We start from the raw sequence: 5,548 nt of genomic DNA, 5'->3' as shown, positions 1-5,548 counted from the left end.
CAAGGAATGGGTGCAGTTTGAAAAATATCACACTTATAGTTTGGGACTTTATAGACTTCTCTCATTCTGATGTCAGGTCCTTGTTCACCAAACAGGTAGCATTCTAGCTTTCATGGCTATTGCATTGACTTTTATTGACAAAAATACAATTTTATTTAGTAGATATCAGATCAGTGATATTGGTGCTAGTGTTGTAATCAGGTTAAAACGACCTCCATTAAAAGACAGGACAATAATTGTTGTTGTTGTTAAGTGTTGTCGAGTCAGTTCCGACCCATAGCGACCCTGTATAGGGTTTCCGAGGAGCAGCTGGTGAGCTTGAACCACTGACCTTGCAGTTCAAATGCCTTTGCAGTTTGGAGCATTAACTCACAGCGCCACACCAGGACAATAATAGAAGGACAATATTTTTGAGTTCCTGAATTCTACTTTTCAAACATATACAAGCTGCAGGTAAGATAAAAGTCTCATATTTGGATGTTCATATCTTGAAACATGTAAGAAATGTTATGTAGTTGTTCTTTAAATGATTACTTAGTACATTGTTGTTGTTAAGTGCCATAGTCAAACAAATAAACTGGGTGGAAATGATCATAAAAATGATTTTCTCAAAAAAAAGTGATGTTAAAGACAATAAAATGTAAAGACTTCCTTTTTAAAATCTTCTCCCTCTTTTCAAGGTGTTTTTATTTCTATTTAATGTTCTACATAAAGAACAATAAAATTATAAATTATTAGGACAAATTTTACCATTCATCTTTATATTTCACAATGCCCAGTTTAAACACAAATATAGAACATTTAACTAATGTGCTGAATCACCAAAATTCCATAATTCTATTCATAGCTCTTACATGGGTGTGTATTTCATTCTTACATCAACAGTGGAAATGCTGCAAAAAGTAACTCAGCTTTTTAAAAAATTGTTTTCTATGCACAACAACACATTCAACATTTCGTCATGTACACTTTAAATTGTTTAATTTTATTTCTTGACATGGGCACATTCTGCTAACGGAAAAGAAACTAAAAGAAAAGGGAGCTATGGGTGTCCCTTTCCTTCTACATAATTTTCAATATAGGGAATTTGCACAAGTAAGAAAGGATGTGATAAAATTCCTTGGTCATTTGTGTTTCTTAAAATGCTATTACCTTCTTTCTGTGTTAGAAGTACATTCTCCTTTGAACAGAAATCATAGCCTGCCAGGATTTTTACCTCCCCTGCGTATGTAGTTTGAAACATTTTAAATGCTCTGTTGGCTTTGAATCTTGCTAATCTCCCACACATCATGGGGACTGAAATTTTCTGCTCGTCAAATATATCAAATATGGGTATGGGGCAGCAAGGAACTGTGGGCATGGATATTGCCCTTGTACTTTTGCTAATCGGCATGCTCCTTTTCCTACCAGACTCCACTTAAAAAACACAAGCTCAAAGATAAAATGATTAAGTCTTTTCAGACTATGATAGTAAAGCATTAAACCAAGTATTGGACACTTAGTATGAGACCCTGTTCCAGATGAGATACCCAGTGATGTTGGCTTTGGGAATAATGTTGTTGTTGTTGTTATGTGCCATGGAGTCGATTCTGACTCATAGCGACCCTGTACAGGGTTTCCAAGGCTATAAATCTTTACAGGAGCAGAAAGCCTCATCTTTCTCTCGCAGAACATCTGGTAGTTTCGAACTGCTGACCTTGTGGTTCCCAGCCCGATTCGTAACCACTACGCTACCAGAATAGGAAGTAGGAAATGGATGTTGAGTGCCAACCAATATAGAGCATGTACAAACAGATGAATGGGAATGGAAGTTGATCTACTGAGGGAGAAGAGTGGACCTGAGGCACAAAAAGAAGTCATATGGTAAGACAGAGTAACCCGATGTTGGGTTTCTGATTCTGTGAGGCCTAGTTATACTTCCTGTGTCCTGCTATTTACCAACACCATGTTGAGCAATGTAAACAAAGTTCCAGTTCCGCTGTGAGCTTGTATAGTGACTGAGTGGACTAGAAAATTAAACATCCCTTTTTCCTGAGATACTTTACTGCCATCTGTTGGAAAACTATTATACTAACTATACAAATTAATATCAGAAAGATGTTTACCTGTGCTTTATTGACTACACAAAGGCTTTCAGTTGTGTGGATCATAACAAGCTATGGACAACATTGCGAAGTGTGAGTATTCCGGAACACTTAATTGTGCTCACGAGGAATCTGTACCTGGACCAAGAGGCAGTTGTTCGAACAGAACATGGGAACACTGAATGGTTTAAAATTAAGAAAGGTATGTGACAGGGTTATATTCTTTCATCATACTTATTCAACCTGTATGCTGAGCAAATAATCCGAGAAGCTGGGTTCTATGATGAAAAACATGGCATCAGGATTGGAGGAAGACTCATTAACAACCTGTGATATGCAGACGATACAGCCTTGCTTGCTGAAACTGAAGAGGACTTAGAACATTTACTTATGAAGATCAAAGAGCACAGCCTTCAATATGGATTACATCTCAATGTCAAGAAAACAAAAATCCTCACCACTGGACCAATAAACAACATTCTTACAACTGGGAAAAGATTGAAGTTGTCAAGGACTTCATTCTTCTTGGATCAACTATCAACACTCATGGAAACAGCTGTCAAGAAATCAAAGGGTGTATTGCATTAGGCAAATCTGCTGCACAAAACCTTTTTAAAGTGTTGAAGAGCAAAGATGTCAGCTTGAGGACTAAGGTGCACCTGACCCAAGCCATGGTATTTCCAATAACCTCATTTGCATGCAAAAAGCTGGACAGTGAATAAGGAAGACAGTAGAAGAGTTGATACTTTTGAGTTATGGTGATGGAGGAGAATATTAAAAGTGCCATGGGCTGCCAAAAGAACCAATAGATTCGTGTAAGAAGAAGTGCAGCCAGAGTGCTCCTTGGAGGCCAAGATGGCCAAACTTTGTCTTTCACACATGGGACATATTTTCAGGAGGGACCAGTCGCTGGAGAAGGATATCATGTTTGGTAGGGTGGAGGGTCAGAGAAAAAGAGAAAGACCCCCAACGAGATGGATTGGCCAAGTGGCAGCATTGATGGACTCCAGTGTGGCAATAGTAGTGAGGTTGGCCCAGGATTGGGCAGTGTTTCATTCTGCTGTGCATAAGGTCGCTATGAGTCAGTACTGACTCGATGGCACCTAACAACAACAACAAATACAAATTAATAATAGCTACAGTGAATGGTCCTGGTGTGGCGCTGTATGATAAGCATGGGACTACTAATTGCCAGGTTGGTGGTTCAAACCCACCAGTCACTCCTTGGAAACCCTATACAAGGTTGCTATGAGTTTGAACCAACTCAAAAGCACTTAACAATGAATGGTGAATAGTGTCTCATGGGCACTGCTCTCTCTCTCTCTCTGCAAATGCCAGCATAGTCCTGCCTGTCACTCTCAGAATCCCCAAGGGGCAGAAGTACAAATGCTGTAACTCACAACCTGAGCTTAGTGGATGAGAAGCAGGAGTTGAAGTGGCAGACCAAGGGATGGTTCAACCACAACTCTGAATTCCAGCTTCACAGGCAAAAGGTTGGGAATCAAAAAGAATAGTTTCCCACCTTACATTTCTTTGTCCCTGACAACTCATGAAGATTGTAGTGCTAGGTGGATGCTTTGGCCAGTTTCGATATTTCACAAAGGTGGGAATCATTTTATCTAGAAGAAGCCTGGACAGTCAACAAAAATTCCATTTTTCTTTTGCTTCCTACTGGAAGTATATTTACTCTTTGTGGCCACTCTATCTATGCTCACTTAAAGATATTAGCATCAGATTATTATGTTTTTTGTTAGTAAAAAATAGAAAACTGACTACAAATATAGTTTGTTTCTTGTTTTTATCAGGGAATCCCTAGAATAGGAAAGCAATATAAAAGTTTTCAGATATGCAGATGTTGAAAAACATTGCTTTCAACCAGATCCTTCTTCATAGATGTGGGTAAACCAAAAATTCTAGAGGGCAAGAAGGGACCTGCCCAAGGTCACATAATCAGAGTAAATTGCAGATTAATAATTTTAACTCAAGTCTCTTGGCTCCGGAGCCATGGCTCTTTCTCAGACTACAAGAGATTACAGTTGTGTCTTTATTTTTTTTTTTCTTCCTCTTCCCTTTCTTTCTCCCCTTTTAAAAATCTCATAATCTTTTAATCAGACTTATAGAAAAAACTGTCACATTTGCCAAAATATTACTGGATGTTGTTACTATATTGCATTTCATAATTACTAATAATATATACTACTATATATTCTGTAAGTTCTGTCCTTACTAGTGACCCAATAATATCTCTTATTTTTTATAGCTAGACTCAACTGTACTCTTAAAAGCAGAATATCTCCTTATATATGAATGTAGACAAAATACAATCTAAGACATGATGTTCTGAACTTTAGAAAATCAGTTTATTTTAACCACAGTTAATTCTTGACTATTGAAATAGCTTAACAAGAATTTTAAGGAGATGTTCTGCTTTTAAGAGTACGAAAAGAAGGAAAAACAACTATGGAGATTGAAAGGATAAAGTTCAAGAGAATGGACAGAGAAGAAGGAAGAAAAAGAATAAACAAACAAAAACACTGGAACAAGAAAAAGAAAAAAACATACCCCAAACGTAAAAAAACATGTAAGGGTGGTACCCATATAGAAGAAAACTCTAGGGGGTTCCTGCAAGCCAAGGAACTCACAAGGTAGGTGTGGGAGGGATGTGACAGCAAAGTTCCTGGCTCTAGATAGAGTTCTTATCAGTCTCTGCATTATTTATAGTCAGGGCACTCAATCCAGAAGTAGTTCATGGAGGCCCTTGATGGTGCTGGTTTCAGTGACTGTTAGGACCACAGGGCAGCTGGGAGTAGAGTAACTAGTTAAATGCTGGTCTGATGGCTCTGGGGGTTCTGTAGGTCTGAAGCCAAGCCTTCCTGAATCCAGGCATTAAAGTGGCACAGCCAGTGCCCAACTCACACTGCTGACCACATGGCTCAAACTCCTGGTTAGCAGGATGGGTGAAAGTAGGAACTGGCCACACTTTTGGTCACCAGGGAAGCATGGGGAAAAAGAAGGAATCGTACCTTTTTAGTCACATGTGACAGCTCTGCCAGGCCACCTAATGTTGCCAAAGCTGCTCACAAGATGGTCCTGCTGCATCTGGTTGGTTGTTCACTAGTCTATCTCCCTTTCTTACTGTCCTTGCTTAGCTTCTTCCAGGAAAGCACTCAGTTCACTTCTTTAACCTTTCCCCTGAATTCAGGGTTCCTGGATTTTCATCTGTGTCTTTTTCATTTGGCCTCTCTTTTGTTTCTTGGTTGTAGAGGGTCCATATAGTATGTCTGCCTAGTCCATCATCTTGCTGGAAGTTACTTTGTTGTTTTCTTTCTTTTTTTTTTTTATTTAAGGTTTTTATTGTGGATTGAGTGAATGTTTATAGGGCACATCATCAGTTTCACATTCAACAATTCATATAACTTGTTTCATTACATTGATTATAATCCCCCCCATATACCATCAGTTAA

At 38.6% G+C, this 5,548-nt stretch overlaps 1 pseudogene; it reads left to right on the top strand.

The window, feature by feature from the left end:
* LOC102819694 overlaps nucleotides 1-5,548 on the top strand; it is a 41,072-nt pseudogene that overhangs the window by 1,836 nt on the left and 33,688 nt on the right.

Source organism: Chrysochloris asiatica, unplaced genomic scaffold (assembly GCF_000296735.1).
Source record: "Chrysochloris asiatica unplaced genomic scaffold, ChrAsi1.0 scaffold00219, whole genome shotgun sequence".
Classification (NCBI taxonomy): Eukaryota; Metazoa; Chordata; class Mammalia; order Afrosoricida; family Chrysochloridae; genus Chrysochloris; species Chrysochloris asiatica.
This window is presented reverse-complemented; position numbering and strand designations above follow the sequence as displayed.